At 44.5% G+C, this 19,503-nt stretch overlaps 1 protein-coding gene across 6 annotated transcripts in view; it reads left to right on the forward strand.

The window, feature by feature from the left end:
- The window catches only part of LOC148106857 (NF-kappa-B-activating protein-like), a 36,997-nt gene extending 22,702 nt beyond the window's left edge, over positions 1-14,295 (forward strand). For 2 of the 6 annotated variants that reach the window (XM_087859955.1, XM_087859960.1), the window contains exons 5-7: positions 2,085-2,182; positions 6,691-6,779; positions 7,376-14,295. The gene's annotated coding sequence lies outside the window, so the exon portion shown is untranslated. Of the gene's footprint in view, positions 1-2,084; positions 2,183-5,879; positions 6,161-6,690; positions 6,780-7,375 lie in introns of all 6 variants that reach the window. The other 4 variants (XM_087859957.1, XM_087859958.1, XM_087859956.1 and 1 more) reach the window with 4 other exon arrangements.
- The last annotated feature ends 5,208 nt before the right edge of the window (positions 14,296-19,503 follow it).

The raw sequence follows: 19,503 nt of genomic DNA on the forward strand, positions 1-19,503 counted from the left end.
GACCGGGACGTTCTGGTGCGGAGGGCTGCCCCACCGAAGGCAGGCCTCACGCCGACCCAGGCCGGCCCAATGCAGAGTGTCCGCCGAGGCCTCTCCCTTTCGGTCGCCTCACTTCCCCTCTCCCATCTTAGTATTTGGTCCTTCTGCTGCGGGAGCACGTGGGCGCAAAAAGCCAGTGTCTTGGAGCTCAATCTGGGGGGGACCCAGGTTTCCTGGAGGTCACATCTGCATCAGCATAGCCAAAGCACAAAGCGGCCGACTGAGGTAGAGGCTGACGCTAGTTCCCTGTTTCCAGCCCTGGTTTCGTAAAACAGCTCTTCCCGTGTGTGCAAATAGACGGAGGGCTCCGTTCGTATTTTCTTTGGTGAAATACTGTATGAGCTCATACACATGGGGAACCTTCAAAGAAAAAAACAAAGCTCCTAGAAAAAATGATGAGATTTATGGTTACCAGAGGGGGTGGGGATGGGGAATTGGATGAAGGTGGTCAGAAGGTATAAATTTGCCCTTAAAAAAAATAAGTACTAGGGCACTGGGGTGGCTTCAGCTCAGGTGATGATCCCAGGGTCCTGGGTTCAAGCCCCACATCGGGCTCCCAGCTCAGTGGGGAGTCGGCTTCTCCCTCTCCCTCTGCCGCTCCCCCTGCTTGGGCTCACTCTCTCTCAAATAAATAAATAAAATATATTTTTTTAAAAAGTACTGGGGCACCTGGGTGGCTCAGTCATTAAGCGTCGGCCTTCAGCTCAGGTCATAATCCCAGTGTCCTGGGATTGAGCCCCACATCAGGCTCCCTGCTCAGCAGGGAGTCTCCTTCTCCCTCTCCAACTCCCCCCTGCTTGGGTTCCCTCTCTTGCTGTCTCTCTCTGTCAAATAAGTAAAAATAAAATCTCTAAAAAAAATAAGTACTGAGGTTATAATACACAACCTGCCTATAGGCCCCACTGCTGTAGGGTATTTATGGAAGCTGTAAGAGGGTCAATCCTAAGAGTTGTCACCACAAAGAAAAGAACATTTTCCTTTTTCTGTGTTTGTTTGTATCTCTAGGACACGATGATGGTAACTGAACTTACCGTGGTAATCATTTCACAGTAGGTGTGAGTCAGATGGTCATGCCGTACACCTCAAATGTATACAGGACTCTGCGTAACTCATGTCTTCATAAAACTGGGAAACATTTCTTTGAACATTCCAAGTGCTGTAGAGTTTGGAAATGGATGAGAACATTTTGTGTTTTTCCCCATTTGTGTCTTGTGGCTCCTTTTCCCTTCAGACCCCGACTGAGAGAGCACAGTGCAAGCCCGAGGAGGCCAACATCAACTCACCCAAACTTCAGGCTACCTGTTCCTCCGAGCTTGCTTTGCCTGCTCCACAAAGCAGAGAGGCGTGGGCCTGCCCAGCCCTGGCCACACCTGACTGAGCCCAGCCCCTGGTCTGGGGGCCTGCTTTCTTGGCTGCCTGTCTGGCCTCCCCAGCTCCACTCCTGCCTCCCCTTTCCGTCCCATAAATTACACTCTCCATGACTCAAAGCTAATAAACCCACCCGAGTTTTCTTTTTCTCTCTTTCTCATTCTCTTTTTAAAAGATTTATTTATTTATTGAGAAACAGGGAGAGAGAGCATGCACATTTGCACGGGGATTGAGCAGAGGGAGAGAGAGCAAATATGGAGCAGGCTCCCCGCTGATTGAGGAGCCCCATGCGGGGCTCCATCCCAGGACCCTGAGATCATGACCTGAGCCAAAATCAAGAGTTGGTCACTTAACTGACTGAGCCACCGAGGGGCCCCTTTCTTTTTTCTTTTTCTTTCTTTTTTTTTTCTTTTTAAAGATTTTATTTATTTGACAGAGAGAGACACAGCGAGAGAGGGAACACAAGCAGGGGGAGTGGGAGAGGGAGAAGCAGGCTCCCCACTGAGCAGGGAGCCCGATGTGGGGCTCCATCCCAGGACCCTGGGATCATGACCTGAGCCGCTTAAGGGCTGAGCCACCCAGGTGGCCCCAGGCGGCCCTTTTCTTATCTTTTTTTTGTTGTTGTTGTTATTTTCAAATTATCCTTTGCTACAATTTAGGCTTTTCTATGATTTCAGACAATCACCCCTTGATCTTGTTGAGCCACAAATTAGCCGGCACTGACTGAGCCAATGGAAAGTCTTTCGAATTACCACGTGAAAGAATCCAGCCTGAGGTTAGTCATCCCCCCCACTAGTGACAGTTTCCATACAATGTCTTCATAATAGGACCACAAAAAGGAAGATCAAAATCTGAGGTGTTAGAAATGTCTCAATAGAAAACATTGACTAATGCATTTGGTAGTTAAAGAATTTTGAATGTGTGTGATATCCCCGAGGCATAATTAATTCTCACCTAACATTTCCACCTTTGTGAGGTGGGTGGAACTTTGTTGGAAATTGTTTTTGTAGTCTGTTTCCTGTAGTCTTCAAGGTACTTTTCGCTGTCTTAAGAATTAAATTGACGTGAGACAGATTAACAGGAGAATCGAAATTCCATATAGAGGGAGAATCCACATAAGCATGAGAGATTCCCAAGACAGTCAGGCAAAATGAGGTATAAATGTCTTTCTGGACTAAGGAGGAGGAGTTAGGAGTCCAGGGGCTTCAACGGGAAGGAGGACAATTCACAGGAAGAATAGAAGAGTAGGGGCGCCTGGGTGGCTCAGTCCTTAAGCGTCTGCCTTCGGCTCAGGGCGTGATCCCAGCGTTCTGGGATCGAGCCCCACATTAGGCTCCACTGCTGGGAGCCTGCTTCTTCCTCTCCCACTCCTCCTGCTTGTGTTCCCTCTCTTGCTGGCTGTCTCTCTCGGTCAAATGAATAAATAAAATCTTTAAAAATAAGAGTAAATGTTTGGTAAACAAATCTTTATGGATCATAGAGAAACAACAGGACAAAGAGAATTGTAACAGACTTTGCTAACTTCCTCCCTATTGCCCCTAGTTCAGATTATAATGTAGTTGTATGGTGATCGCTCCCTTCCTGGATCTGGTCCTCTATCTAAATTCTTTTAGGCAGTTAGTGGGAAGGTCTTTTTTCCCCAGCCCTAAATTCCATATATTCTGTTCTATGTTTTTTTCCTAAAGTTTTTAAATTTTACATTTAAGTCCATGATGCATTTTGAATTGATTGTTGCATAATATATGAGGTCTAGTTCAAGGTCAGTTTTTTTGCCTATGGATGTCCAATTGCTGCAGCATCATTTGTTTAAAAGTCTATCTTTCTGGGACACCTGGGTGGCTCAGTCGGTTAAGCAGCTGCCTTCAGCTCGGGGTCCTGGAATGGAGTCCCGTGTCAAGCTCCTTGCTCATCCGGGAGCCTGCTTCTCCCCCTGCTTGTGCTGGCTTTCTCTCTCTTTGACAATTAAATGGATAAAATCTTAAAAAAAAAAAAAAAAAAAAAAAAAAAGGTCTGTCTGTCCTCTATTGAATTGCTTTTGCAGCTATGACAAAAATCATTTGAGCATATTTGTGTGGGACTGTGTTTGGGCTCTCAGTTCTGTTCTATTGATCTCTGTTTCTTTCCTCCTGCCAATGCCACACTTTCTAAATTTCATTCAGTTTATTCATAATAAAACTTAACATCTGGTAGAATAATTCCACCCCTTTTCATTTTTTTCCCCAAATTCTTTTAGCTCTGGGGTGCCTGGCTTGCTTAGTTGGTAGAACTGCGACTCTTGAAATCAGGGTCATGAGTTCAAGCCACACATTGGGTGTGGAGCCTACTTAAGAAAAAAAGTTCTTTTAGCTCTTCTAGGTCAATTGCTTTTCCATATAAATTTTAGAATGTGCTAGCCTGTGTCTGCAACAAACATTGCTGGGATTTTTATAGGACTTCCACTAAATATACAGATCAATTTAGGTGAATTTGGGGGTTACTGTTTTACTTTCATTAGTCATTCATTCATTCATTCCCTGACCATTGTGGAAACTGTGTTCGATAGTCTGGATTTTCTATTATTTTCCCCTAAACATGTTATGGGTTGTCTTGGCAAGCAGTTATATTATGGACAGATTTTATCCTTTCTAGCACATGTCTGTTTCAGTTTTCCTTTTGTTTCTAGGGAGACTCTCTTGGCATGTATGTACTCTTTCATCCTAAAATGCGACCTTTCTGTGGTTTCACATCTTTTAACCTTCCAGTTGTTGCTCTGCCCCTGCACTCTTTGGATTTTAACCCCACATATGTACAATTTTAGAGTCTTTCAAGAATTTGAGAGAAGTTTATATGCACATTTGAGAACTCCCCGTGGAACCTCCCTTTCCTAGTGTATTCTCTACATTCACAGCCAATCTAGCACCGCTGAACGCTGTCCTCTGCCTGCAAAGGCCATAGAGACTGCAGCTTCCGCTCACTTTCTGGGGCCACATGCCATGCAGCCTGGGGGTTATTTCAGGGCAACGAACCTGCTAGATGTGGGAGTAACCTATAATGTTTCCCTTCTTCCAATGGCCTGATCCCCTTCAATTTCTACCCTTTAGGTCACTCTCCAATGCCTTCAAACAGTTTTTCATTCTTGCCAGAATTTATCATTTTTTGGCACACAGGTTAGTTGGATATAACCTAGTCCACCATTATCCCCTTTGTTCTTTTATTCCTTGTTAATTTTAAATCATCAGATTTTTTAAGAAGTTGTCCTGTGGGAGGTATATTTTTATACATTTACCTAAAAAATTTTTTTTAATCACAGTTGTTCTGCTGAAAAGTATTTTAAATCTCCAGTGGATAATCCTCCTTTCCTTCCCAAATTAAATTGATCAGACCACTTCAAAGGAAGAAAGGATCAAATGCTTTTTTTAAAAAAAAGATTTTATTTATTTATTTGACAAAGGGAGAGCACAAGTAGGCAGAACAGTAGGCAGAGGGAGAGGGAAAAGCAGGCTCCCCGCTGAGCAGGGAGCCCCACATGAGGCTTGATCCCAGGACCCTGTGATCACAACCTGAATCAAAGGCAGACACTTAACCAACTGAGCCACCCAGGCGTCCTAAGGATCAAATGCTTTATACTTTGATTGCTTAGACTTGAGAAATGAGAGCTTTCCCTCTGATGGTCAAACTCTTTTGGCGGCTTGTAATGGATGTAAGCACAATAGCAGTATTTTTTACCTTTCTATTTCTAAAATTATTGCAGAATATCTAGATGGACAGGCTGGCAGAGAATCAGAAACACTGCATTATTACTCCAGTTCTTCTTCCTCCCTAAGATGCATTTTATTATTTTTAACATTAATTTATTATTTTTAAAGATTTTATTTATTTATTTGAAAGAGAGCGCAGAGGGAGAGGGAAAAGCAGACTCCCCATGGAGAAGGGAGCCCGATGATGCAGGGCTCAATCCCAGGACCCTGAGATCATGACCTGAGCTGAAGGCAGACGCTCAACCAACTGAGCCACCCAGGTGCCCCTTAATTTGTTTTTTTTAAGTAGGCTCCATGCCCAGCATGGAGCCCAAGGTGGGGCTTGAATTCATGACCCTGAGATCCAGACCTGAGCAGAGATGAGGAGTCAAACATTTAACCAACTGAGCCACCCAGGTGCCCCCTAAGAGGCATTTTAAAATAAAGCAAAGAAATGAAGAAAAATCCCTCATTGCTCTAGTTCTTATCTAAACTGTCCTAAATCTGCACTTGTAGAGTCTTTCAACCCTCTGTCTTGTTTTTATGGTGTTTCTTTCTTGTATCATTGGACTTTATGTGCTGTTGAGGCAGACGTTTCTAAGCAGAGGTATAAGATGATTAGTTCCTTCCGCAGCACAGTATGTCACAGAAGTGACGATATTTTAGAAGAGTTTCAGGAATAACTAGTAATTTTTCAAAGTTCTAAGTCAGGCATTGAAAGGAACATATTCTTTTTTTTTCCTCCAAACTTCCCAGTGTCCTTATTTCTCGGAGCTAATTGCTCTGTGCAAGCACTTAGGAAATCTACACAAAGAATACACATGTCTATGGCAGTCCTGTCGGCCTGGATGCAATTTCGTAAGGGACCTCTGCATACCTGAGCATTGTCTCCCCCTTTGAGCTCAAAGTCGGTGCTCAGGGAAACATGCAGAGAAGGACAGCCCCAGCCCCTCCCAAAAGGGGACATGTGGTGGAGGAGTGGCAGGCCCTGAAGAAGTCCGAAAGCAGACGCGCACGGCAGAGCTGTTCAGGATATGGTATGATTGTTGTTGTTGTTTTAAGATTTATTTTATGTATTTGACACAGAGAGAGACAGCCAGTGAGAGAGGGAACACAAGCAGGGGGAGTGGGACAGGAAGAAGCAGGCTTCCAGCGGAGGAGCCTGATGTGGGGCTCGATCCCAGGGACCTGGGATCACACCCTGAGCCGAAGGCAGACGCTTAACGACTGAGCCACCCAGGCGCCCCAAGATACGGTATGATTGTTGAATCTGATCCAAGTCGTCTTGGATTTGGATCAAAATCAGAAGAAGAAGTGCTTTCACAGAAGAGCGTACCCGAGTGCTAGCAGTTTCTGGGTCAAGCCCGGCAGCGAACACAGGTGCTTCTTGAGCTGTAGGCAGGTCTGCCGCAGGGCCGGTCCGAAAGACTACTTCGGATGCCAGATCGTGGATGACCAAGTTCACTGCCACAACTGCTCCAAGCCAAAGTGCCCTTTGGCGGCCACCTGGAATCAGGTAACCGCTTACCCGTCTCGAAGCTCACTTCCCAATTCCATTTCCCCACAGGAACCTGCTTCTTGAGAACTTCATTTAAGGAGCTCACCAGGAGGGACGCCCGGGTGGCTCAGTCGGTGAAGCGTCTGCCTTTGGCTCAGGTCATGATCCCAGGGTCCCGGCATTGAGTCCTGCGTTGGGCTCCCTGCTCAGCAGAGAGCCTGCTTCTCCCTCTGCCTGTCGCTCCCCCTGCTTGCATTCTCTTTGACAAATAAATAAATAAAATCTTTAAAAAGGCGGGGAGCTCACCAGGACATTCCCAGGTCTGGAGCCAGGCCTTGATCTATTCTCTTTCCGACAAGAATGTTGCTTGTGTCTCACTTTAGGGTTAAGCAGATTGAAACCCCCTCTTGCTGACCCTGAAATCAGCAGTCCTCAGCAGGGCAAGTGTTATTTTGTAATGCTGGCCATTTACCTTGTAAACCTGCTGAAGTCCCATCATCCTGGGGAATATTCCAGGCTTTCTTTTTGCGAGCTTGGTGTCTGCAGCCCACATCCTGTAGATGGGTTAATTTGGTTATTTATAGCATGTAAGCAAGGGACAGCCACACTTGGTTGGCTCTTGAAGTGAGAAGGTTTTACATAGTGAAGCACCTAAATTGGCCCAGAATCCAAAGGATTTCCTTGTGTGATAGCATCAGGGGCAGAACTGGAAGGGACGGCATCCAACCTGGTTGTGTGTTCTGCTTCCTTCCAGGTGGAAGAACTAGTGCAAGAGGAATCATTTGCATATTATGACCACGTTCTCCTCCAGTCCTCCTTGGACCCGATGGGAGTGTAGCGACTTGCTCCCGTCCAGGCGGCCAGCATGATGGAAGAGCCAAGCTCACCCTGGGAAAGGGTGTCCGCCACGGTTATGCCTTCTGTATTCTGTGCCGACCCACCTCCCTTCCAGTCCCTCCAGACAAGATGACCGTAGTATGCCAGGATGTGTGAACTTGACAAACCAGAAAAAGAAAGTCTCTTCATTTTAGTGCTTATTTCAACAGATGTTTAGGCTCTGGGCACCGTTCTAGGTTCTGGGAATAAACTGTCAAACAAAAGACACAAAAACCTCCGACTGCATGGAACGTGCCTCTACTGGTGGGGATGCAGGTGGTAAGCCAAGTAAATAAGGGTACGATGAGGTGCTAAGAGCTAGAGGGAAACAAATGGAGCAGGGACATGGTGTAAAATGTTTCCAGGAGAAGGGTAAGAGATGAAATTTTAGTGAGGGTGGGCAATTAAGAGCCCCTGGTGAATTTGTTTTGAGTGTAGGCCAGAAGAAAGTGAGAGAACAAGCCTTTACAGATATCGGGGGGGGGGGGGGGGGGCAGGGCTTTCCAGGCAGAGGGAAGAGCTAGGTAATTTCTACCCCTGAGCATAGCATGGAGATCATGGGTAACAAACGAAGAACCCTATAAGCCACCTCGATGTTGCTTCCATGGCACAAATCTTTGCTCAGTCAATGAGCCCTTTAGCACAGTCCCCAGATCTAGGCTCAGAATCCTCCCCAACACAGCATGTATGAATTCGCCACTGCTGCCGTAGCAAATGACCACAAACTTTGTCACTTAACACAGATTTCTCATCTCCCGGTTCTGTAGGCCAGCAGTCTAGGTAATAAGTAGCTTTGCTGGATCCTGTTTACAGTGTGACAGAGGTAAAGTCCTGGTGTGAGCAGGGCTGTCTTTCTTTCTGGAGGCTTGGGGGATGAATTCACTGCTAAGGTCATGCAGGTTTTTAGCTAAATTCGTTTCTTGTAGTTTGGGGATTGAGGACCTCCTTTCCTGTTGTCTGTCAGCTGGAGGCAGTTTTTGCTTTTAGAAACCTTCTTCTCATGCTTTTTTTTTTTTTTTTAAGATTTTTATTTATTTATTTGACAGAGATAGAGATAGCCAGCGAGAGAGGGAACACAAGCAGGGGGAGTGGGAGAGGAAGAAGCAGGCTCATAGTGGAGGAGCCTGATGTGGGGCTCGATCTCAGAACGCCGGGATCACGCCCAGAGCCGAAGGCAGACGCTTAACCGCTGTGCCACCCAGGCGCCCCTCTTCTCATGCTTTTTGTGCGGCCTTCCTTCCATAACAGCTGGTGGCGTCCCTCTCACAATCTGAATCTCCCCCACTGTTCCTTTTGCCACAAGTCTGTTGCGTGTAGTCAGGTGAAGTTCTCTGCTTTCTATTATAATTCTTTTTTTTTTTTAAAGATTTTTATTTATTTGAGAGAGAGAGAGTGAAAGAGAGAGAAACAGAGAGCATAAGAAGGGGGAGGGTCAGAGGGAGAAGCAGACTCCTCGCTGAGCGGGGAGCCCGATGCAGGACTCAATCCTCAGACTCTGGGATCATGACCTGAGCTGAAGGCAGTCACTTAACCGACTGAGCCACCCAGGCACCCCAAACTCTCTGCTTTTAAGATGCTTGTGTGATTAGATTGGCCCCACCCAGCTAACCCAGGATAATCTCCCTATGTTAAGGTCCATAACCTTAATTATATCTGCCAAGTCCTTTTTTTTTTTTTTTTTAAGATTTTATCTGTTTATTTGAGAGAGAGCACGAGCTGGAGTGGAGGGGCAAGGGGCAGTGGGAGAGGGACAGGCAATCTCAAGCAGACTCCCTGCTGAGCACAGAGGCCAATACAGGGCTCCATCCCAGGACCCCAAGATCACGACCTGAGCTGAAGTCAGACCCTTAACCAACTGAGCCACCCAGACGCCCCTGCCAAGTCCTTTTTTGGTATATAACGTAACATATTCACAGGATACAGGGATTTGGGCATGGACATCTCTGGTCAACTATTCCATCTACCCCAAGACACTCCAGAGAGTGGCACTAGCAGGCATAGGAAGAGGGGATGAAACTTGTTTGCCTTCCCTGATCCAGATAATGACAGGGAATTCAGGCCTTTCACATCCATACAGCTAGACTTTGGCTCAGCCCATTGCACCTTGTGTGTTAGCTTTCTTTCCTCTTTTTTAAAGATCTTATTTATTTATTTATTTATTTATTTATTTATTTATTTATTTATTTATTTGACAGAGAGAGAGAGACAGCCAGCGAGAGAGGGAACACAAGCAGGGCAAGTGGGAGAGGAGGAAGCAGGCTTCCAACGGAGCAGGGAGCCTGATGCGGGGCTGGATCCCAAGACCCTGGGATCACGCCCTGAGCTGAAGGCAGATGCTTAACGACTGAGCCATGCAGGCGCCCGTGTGTGTTAGTTTTCTATTGCCATGTTAATAAGTTTCTATTTCCATGTTAACAAATTACCAGAAACGTAGCTGCTTAAACCAACAGAAATTTATTATATCATAGTTTCTTTGTGTCAGGAGTATGGGCATAGCTTTGCTAGGTCCCCTATTCAGGGTCTCACAGCCTGTCATCAAGGTGTCAGTCAGGCCATGTTTTTATCTGGAGTCTTGACTAAGGAAGCATCTACTCCCAAACTCATTTGAGTTGTTGGCAGAATTCATTTCCTTGTGGTTTTAGGACTAACGTCCCTATTTGTTAGCTGCCTATCTGCCAAAGGCCACTCTCAGCTTCTAGAAGCTGCCTGAAATTCCTTGCTGTGGGGCCCTCACCATAGGCAATCTCACATCATTGTAGCTTACTTTCTCAGAGCCAGCGAGGGAAGTTTCTCTCTCCAGTCCGCTAACATATGTAGTCTTTTTTTTTTTTTTAAGATTTTATTTATTTATTTGACAGAGATAGAGACAGCCAGCGAGAGAGGGAACACAGGCAGGGGGAGTGGGAGAGGAAGAAGCAGGCTCCCAGTGGAGGAGCCTGATGTGGGGCTCAATCCCAGAACTCCGGGATCACGCCCTGAGCCGAAGGCAGACGCTTAATGACTGAGCCACCCAGGCGCCCCGACACTAAATAAAATTTTTGTACCCAAAGTGTGTGAGGACTTCACTTTTCAAAGTGCTTTCATAACTGTTAATTTCACATTGGTTGTTCTGAACATCACACCCATTCAAAGTCAAATGGCTTACAAAACCAAACTGCGTGCACAAGTGTATACACACACACACACACACACACACACACACACACACACACACACTCTCTTCTAATTTTGTTCTCAGACCTGCTTTTCCCGGGATACAGCACCCCTGATGTGGGGCTCTGGAAATGTAGACATTTTTCTACTAACCTGAGTAGGTAAATCTTTTGGTGCATAAAAGAAGAATCTTAACATTTTCAATAGAGACAGAACGATGTTTGCTTTAAATTTTATTGCCCCTTGTGTTTGTGACTGAATTGAACCTAGTGATAAGTCCCTAATTACCTAACGGAGGAAATTCTCATTATATTTAATCATTTCATGACATGCTTCAGACCTTGTGATAGAGTGCAGGGCTTGCCGCCAGGTGTTGATTGGGATTTAAAAAAAAATCATTTACCATTTTAAATTGCACATCTCAAATATAAGCAATTTTCAATGTTAGCATGAACATGTAACTACTACATTCCACTTTCAGCATCCATGTTTGCTTTGTACCTATTGCTTATCGGAAGGTTTGCTAATTACTTATGTCAGTCAAGTGCCTGCCTTCTGCTCAGGTCATGATCCGGAGGTCCTGGGATCGAGGCCTGCATGGGGCTCTCTGTTCATGGGGAGTCTGCTTCTCCCTCTCACTCTCCCTCTGTTCTCTCTCTGTGTCTCTCAAATAAATAAATAAATCAGTCTTAAAAAAGAATAAGAAGGTTTGCTAATTATTTAGCTGAGGAACACTTGCTAATAAGTATTTTGTTTTACTAGCCACAGTAAATATTAAGCATGAAATAAAAGGTATTTATCATGCTTCCTGTCTATCTCAACCCTGCACGGGAAAAGGTAAGATTAGGTAATGGTTGTACTGGATCTCTTTGGAGAAGTGAGTTTCTCTTTGGTTTTATAGTCCCGATGTTTTTCATTTCTATCCTTCCCTCCAGAAATTTGATGGGTATAATCATGTGAGATGACAGGTACTAGCTATATGCAATATTTCTGCTGGATTTGCTTGGGTTCTCTGTCAAGAGTAAACCCTTAGAAGCTTTTTAGTGATCCTGCCTCTACCTGTTTTAACCAGTATAGTCTACCGACTTCCCCAGGCACAAGAGTAACTTTGTTGGGGTGTATAATTTGCAGAACATAAATCTGGTGCTTAACTAAGTCCTCAAATTTATTTAGAAATCCTCTTAAATGTATTACAAGTATTAGCGACATTTTATATAATTTTCTTGAAAATGAATTTTATGATGGGACCGTATACCATGTCTGGAAATACTTATTTTTATATCATTTCTTTTCCTCATTTATTTTTATTGCCAAATCATTTCAAATACTCAGGAAAGGGGCGCCTGGGTGGCTCAGTTGTTAAGCATCTGCTTCGGCTCAGGGCGTGATCCCAGAGTCCTGGGATCGAGCCCCGCATCAGGGTCCTCAGCTGGGAGCCTGCTTCGTCCTCTCCCACTCCCCCTGCCTGTGTTCCCTCTCTCGCTGGCTGTCTCTCTCTCTCTGTCAAATGAATAAATAAAATCTTTTAAAAAAATAGGAAAAATGAAGGAATACTAGGATTATGACCCTGGCACATCCTTCACCTATATATATTTTTTTAATTAAATGTCGTATTTGTTTTCTGTCTCTCTGTCTCCTAAACCTTGTGAAAATAAGTTAATTGTCATGACAATTGTAACTCTAAATATTTCCATCAGACATCTCCTTCAAAAAGGAAATGTTCCTTCATAACCACAATGCTATTGCTACATCTAAAACAATTAACAGTAATGTCATAATAGCATCATACACCTAATCTATATTCAAATTTCCCCAATTGTCCCAAATGTCTTTTATAGCTGTTTTTAGAATAAGTAGGTCATGCATCACATTTATGTTGTATTTAGATATTACATCTCTTCAGTTTCTTTTAATCTATGATACATCTATTTCCCACCTTTCTTATGACATTGGCTTTTTAAAAAGTTGTTTTGGGGCACCTGGGTGGCTCAGATGGTTAGGCGTCTGCCTTTGGCTCAGGTCATGATCCCGGGGTCCTGGGATGGAGTCCCGTGTCGGGCTCCTAGCTCAGGGTGGAGTCTGCTTCTCCCTCTGCCCTCTGCTGCTCCCCCTTCTTGCGCTCTCTTGCTCTCCCTGTCAAATAAATAGATAAATCTTAAAAAAAAAAAGTTGTCTTGTATATTGTCCCACCTCCTGGATTACTCTGTTTTATTATGGTGTCATTAAATTTGTTCCCATATTTCCTGTATTTCCCAGCAACTGCAGGGTAGATCTATCAACATAACTGAATCAGTTCAGGTTAAAAATTTTGACAGGAAGGGCTCCTGGGTGGCCCCATTGGTTGAGCATCTGCCTTAGGCTCAGGTCATGATCCAGGGTCCTGGGATCAAGCCCCACATAGGGCTCCTCGCTCAGCGGGGAGCCTGCTTCTCCCTCTCCCTCTCCCTCTGCTGTTCCCCCTGCATCTGTGTTCTCTCTCTGTGTCAAATAAATAAATAAATTTTTAGAAAAGTTTGTTTTGACAAGACTACTTCATAAATGTTAATGTTGTTTTCCTCCTTTTTAAGCTGGCAGTTTCTTATATTTCTATATTTTTTATTTTTTGAAGATTAGAGACTGTGACAGTCAACAATGCCTAGCTAGAATTTATTAACGATAATGTAATTTTTTCCCAGGGTATCCATTTTTTAAAGAAATTAAGCATAGTTGACACACAATGCTATATTTGTTTCAGGTGTACAACATAGTGATTCCACAATTCTATACATTATGCAGTGCTCACCATGATAAGTGCAGTCACCATCTGAGCTGGTATTCTTTTATTTTTTCATTATTATTTTAAGATTTCTTTATTTATGGGCACCTGGGTGGCTCAGGTGGGCAAGCATCTGCCTTTGGCTCTGGTCGTGATCTCTGGGTCCTGGGACTGAGCCCCGCATCGGGCTTCCTGCTCGGCAGGGAGTCTGCTTCTCCCTCTCCCTCTCCCTCTGCCCCTCCCCACCACTCACTCTCTCTCTCTCTCTCTCAAATAAAGGAGGGGCAGAGGGAGAGGGAGACGGAGAGAGAATCTCAAGCAGACTCTGCACTGAGCACAGAGCCCGATGTGGGGCTGGATCTCACAACCTTGAGATCACGACCTGAGCCAAACCAAGAGTTGGATGCTCAAATGACAGCAAACCAGGCGCTCCTGAGCTAGTATTCTTTTAAAAAGAAATCTTTCTTTTTTATCCCTGGCCCTCTCACCTCTCTCTCTTCTTCCTTCTGACCCTCAGTCTTGTCTTTCCCTTTCTCTCTAATTATGGACTCGTGTGTTTTATAAGCCAGTGGATTATATTTTCATTATTTTTTATTCTTTAAGACTTTAAATTTTTATTTATTTATTGAGAGAGAGAGAGTGCAAGTGAGAGAAGGGGCAGAGGGAGAGGGAAAGAGAATCTCAAGCAAACTGCATGTTCAGCATGGAGTCCAACACCGGGCTCCATCTTACGACCCGGAGATCATGACCTGATCCAAAATCAAGAGTTGGAGGCTTAACCGACTGAGCCACCCAGGTGCCCCCATTATTTTTGATTCTTTATTTTGATTATTCTCTTTGATGGTCAAGTTGCCTCCCACATTTGCTAATAAAAGTTCCTTTAAACTACACGTGATCCCTTCTGGCGTGGCCTTATTGGTCTTTGAGCATGTACTTGTTTTCTGGAGCAAAGATTTCCTGAGCAGCTCTTTTACTTTTCCTGCTCCAGACCAAAGATCAGCCATTTTACCAAGGAACTCTGATTCCTTAACAAGAAATAGTATCTTGAAACCCAGATCTTGGCAGAAATAAATTATTTTAGAACATGCCAGTACTCATATTTTTTTTTTTTAAATTCTACACCCAACGTGGGCTGAAGCTCACAACCTGGAGATCAAGAGTTGCATGCTCTTTGGACTTAGGCAGCCAGGTGCCCCAGGATTCCTGTTTTAGAGGTGTGTGTTGTGAAACCAAATCACACAGTGCCCCCTACAGCACCGCAGTTGTAACAGAATTATTCTTCGTGTACTCAAGCTTTTCGCTTCCCTGGTCATGTATTCTAAATCTATGATTTTGAGTAGTTGAAATAAATAAAATACCTAATCCATGTGGCATGTGGCAGATCTTGAAGGTACTAGATATCATTAATCCTGGTTTTTAAATTATAGTCAGCTTCCATTTTAAAGCTGATACCTGGACAAAATAGCTTAAGATAATCTTATAAGCTTTCTGTATGTAGCTTATTTTGGTAGGAATTATGATTTGGCCCATGTTACATCTCATCCTGGGACAGAGAAGTGAGGACAGGACAAGATGTCTTGTTCTTTAAACGTCTTATCTATGTTACTGTAATTATTCCCAGCCTACAAATGACAAAACTGAGCGTTAGGGAGGGTAAGTGATTTGACCGAGTCCCTGTGCCTACAAGTGGCAGAGCTCAACCTTCACCTCATGTCTGTCTGACGTCAAGTCCCTGCTCTAAACTGCCATGCTGCGGTGACACTGGATAAATGGACAGGTGTGTATAGAGCCTCTGCAATATTACATCTTGGGGGACGGGGGCAATTTAAGAGAGTTTGAGCCAAGAAGCCCTGCCATGAAGTACTGGAGTCCGGTGTGGGGGATAGCCTACATTTTAGGTAGTATAATAGGAAGCCGGTGTTTTGGCAACTTCAAAGTAATATTCTACAGAAGGAAAGTTCCAGAACCGACTGAGACAGGGGCGCCTGGGAGGCTCAGTCGTTAAGTGTCTGCGTTTGGCACGGGTTGTGATCTCAGGGTCTGGGGATCAGCCCGAGTCCAGCTCCCTGCTCAGTGGGGAGTCCGCTTCTCCCTCTGCCTCTGCCACTGCTCCTGCTTGTGCGCGCTCTCTCTGTCAAATAAATAAATAAAACCTTGAAAAAAAAGAACAGATTGAGGGGGCGCCTTGGTGGCACAGCGGTTAAGCGTCTGCCTTTGGCTCAGGGTGTGATCCTGGCGTTCTGGGATCGAGCCCCACATCAGGCTCCTCTGCTGGGAGCCTGCTTCTTCCTCTCCCACTCCCCCTGCTTGTGTTCCCTCTCTCACTGGCTGTCTCTCTGTCGAATAAATAAATAAAAACTCTTAAAAAAAAACAGACTGAGACAATACAAAGAATAGGAAGAGAAATGAACACTTAATAGGGTTATAGTGGGTTTTATTTTTTATTTTTTTTAATTAAAGATTTTATTTATTTATGTGACAGAGAGACAGCCAGCGAGAGAGGGAACACAGCAGGGGAGTGGGAGAGGAAGAAGCAGGCTCCCAGCGGAGGAACCCGATGTGGGGTTCGATCCCGGTACGCCAGGATCACGCCCTGAGCCAAAGGCAGACGCTCAACGACTGCGCCACCCAGGCGCCCCTATGGTGGGTTTTAAAAAAAGATTTTATTTATTTACTTGTCAAAGACAGAGAGAGAGAGAGCGCGCGCGTGCGCACAAGCAGGGGGAGGGGCAGAGGCAGAGGGAGAAGCAGACTCCCCGCTGAGCAGGGAGCCCCATGCGGGACTCGATTCCAGGACCCTGGGATCATCACCTGAGCCAAAGGCGGACACTTCACCAACTGAGCCCCCCAGGCGCCCCAGGTTGCTGGGTGCTATGGTGCTTTGAGAGAATTTATCCTCTCCTAAATTGACTAACATCCCCGACCTGCCACTGTACCCACCGTGCACACCAGGGATCATTTGGGTGACGTTGCCCTCATTGTAATCTTTCCTGCTCGAGCCAGAGGAGTTGCTTGGATCGGAGAAGGGCTGTTCTGAATAACTTTCAGGCCAGCTTACTCACAGCAAAGCTGGATTCATTCAGTGCAGTGGAGTGGAGAAGAAACAAAGCTATGCTGAGGAGTCATCAGGAAAGGAGAGAAGGTAGGATTTCAGAGAAAGAAGTTAAAATGCTCTCTTTTGTCCAGGTGTAAAAAAATGCACCATGTGGTATGATCTTCCTGGTTGTTCTAAGGTACCTATGTTCTTGGCAGCATTTGGGAAGATTACGTTACAATGGAGTAACCCTGGCTGCTCAAGATATGGAAATCAAATGGTTTTCCCTCGCCTTTGGCGGAATACACAAAGTGTAAACTTGCCGAAGCTTAAAAGCACTGTTTTCTCACTCTTTCCATAAAGAAGGTATAAGAATGTGGTTTATATTTTCAGTCGGTCCTACTGCTTAAGACATTTTTGTACATATTCTGAGATAATATAAATTGAACAAATTATAAGCTTTAGAAATGGAACACAAAGAGAATATTAATTATTGTAACATACTCCAGACTCTAAAAGTCAAATACTCAATATTTATTTCTTCCTTCCAAGTCTTACTTAAGCAGCGGGGGTCTAGGGTTAAACTTACAGTCCCTTCAATCTTCGAGCAACACCACATTTCAAGGTATCGAATCAAAACTTTCTCTGTTGAGGGGGCACCTGGGTGGCTCAGTCAGTGAAGCGTCTGACTTGGGCTCAGGTCATGATCTCCAGGTCCTGGGATCAAGCCCCACATCGGGCTCCCTGCTCAGCTTGGAGTCTGCTTGCCCTTCTCCATCTGCCCTCCCCCACTTGTGCACATGTGAACATGCTCGCTCTCTCTCTCTCTCAAATAAATAAATAAATAAATAAATAAATAAAACTGTGTTAGAATTTTTTCTAATTTCTAATTTAAAAAAAAAAACTATCTCTGTTAGAATCCTCTGGGAGTACTCTTTACAACCAGAATGGGAAGGTGGAACTCTTATTAAAATTGTGCTATGAATTGTTTTATTCTTTTCTCTCAAGACCACATTCCATTGCCTCCATATGAATCACATTCCTTCCATTTTTAATTTCTGCCTCATTCTCCTGGAGACATGGTTTTACTCTGGCCGATTAGAAGGAGCAGGACATTTTGAGCTTCCGCTTTCATGGACTTTGTTTTCACAGGTTCACTTATATTGCTACTTTTAATACCAAGCATGCTTCGTGGGTCACCTGATATATATCAATAACGGAGCCCATCGATTTTGAGCCGAATATAGCATCTAGATAGATGTGTAGGCTCAGGAGAAGGTCACAGAAGCCCTGTCCCTTTTCCTGAGTGATCCAGTTTTCATTTCAAGGTGACTTTCGTTGGCTACTGCCCTATCACCCAGCTAGTCCTTTATCTGGTCCTACTTTCATTGAGTAAGGACAATTTTAATGAAAACTGTATTGTGCTGAAATGAAAGAAACCTTAACATTTCCCATGCTGAACCAGAATGTTAAAATTTTTTTTAAGATTTATTTATTTATTTGAGAGAGAGAGAGAGAGAGAAGGGGGGGAAGCTTGCACTCAGGGGTAGGGGCAGAGGGAGAGGGGGAGAGAGAGACATTCAAGCAGACTCCCCACTGAGCCTAGAGTCAGATATGGGCTCCATCTCACAACCCTGAGATCATGACCTGAGCCAAATTCAAGAATCAGACGCTACACTGACTAAGCCACCCAGGCAACCTTGAACCAGAATTTTTTAACACACTGCCCTTTGGGGCTCCTGGGTGGCTCAGTCGGCAAAGCATCTGCCTTCGGCCCAGGTCATGATAGCAGGGTCCTGGGATTGAGCCCCACATCAGGCTCCCTGCTCAGCAGGGAGTTTGCTTCTCCCTCTGCCCCACTCCCCCACTCGTTCTCACTCTCTCTCACACAAAAATAAATAAATAAAATCTTTTTAAAAAATAAATAAACTGCCCTTTATAACTCATTCCACCTCTCTCTTCTGGGTTAGTACATACTCAGACAGAGCACAATTCATATTTGCATTTAGTTCCAAACCTAACTTTATGTACTCCTTTTTTTTGGTAAGATTTCATTTATTTATTTGTCAGAGAGAGAGCGCAAGCAGAGGGAGCAGCAGGCAGAGGGAGAAGCAGGCTCCCCACTGAGCAGGGAGCCCGATGCAAGACTCGATCCTACAACCCTGGGATCATGACCTGAGCTGAAGGCAGATGCTTCACCGAGTGAGTCCCCCAGGAGCCTCTAACTTTATGTGCTTCTTAAGGCATTTTGTAATGTTTCATACGAACTGTGCTTATTGCCCTCTTGCCAGACTGGTCTTCCAGAGAGTTATTTTGGCTTCATAGCTAGATCCTTGCTTCTTGGTTTTTATTTCTTTTTAACCTTATGGCTTGCTGAATAGCTTGATGGTGAAGTAAAGAAATTTTTTGCAATAGAGGGCTGAAGAATTCAGCTACCTTACGACTTTTTCCCTAACCGGTCTTAGAAAATTAAGGAACTGATGTATTATTTCAATGGTAAATAAGATTTTTTGGCTGAGTGTACTGCGGTTTCTACATTCTAGCTTCAACTATTCATCTGTAGTTATTCTAGTTTAACTAGTTGCCCAATGCTAGGTAATCTGTACCACTAAATCTAGGACCATAAGAGATAAGAATCAGGATTGTGAGAAATGGTTTTTCAAACAAATTTCCTGGTATCTTTAGCTATCCCTAGTAAACTAGTTACCGAGCTACAATAGCTATTTATAGTGCTAAATAAAGAAATAATGGCAAGAATAAATAAGTAATAGCAAGAATAAATGACCTGATGGATAAATAAATATAAATAAAATAGTAAGAATTGGGGTGCTTGGGTGGTGTAGTCGGTTGAGCAACTGACTCTTGGTTTCTTGTTTTTTTTAAACACTTTATTTATTCACTTATTTGAGAGAGAGAGAGAGTGAGAACGAGAGAGAGCATGAGCAGGGTGAAGGGCAGAGGGAGAAGCAGGCTCCCTGCTGAGCAGGGTGCCCGATGTGGGACTTGATCCTGGGACTCCAGGACCATGACCCAAGCCAAAGGCAGACACTTAACCAGCTGAGCC

This window comes from Ursus americanus, chromosome X (assembly GCF_024610735.1).
Source record: "Ursus americanus isolate L20-20 chromosome X, mUrsAme1.1.p, whole genome shotgun sequence".
Taxonomy (NCBI): domain Eukaryota; kingdom Metazoa; phylum Chordata; class Mammalia; order Carnivora; family Ursidae; genus Ursus; species Ursus americanus.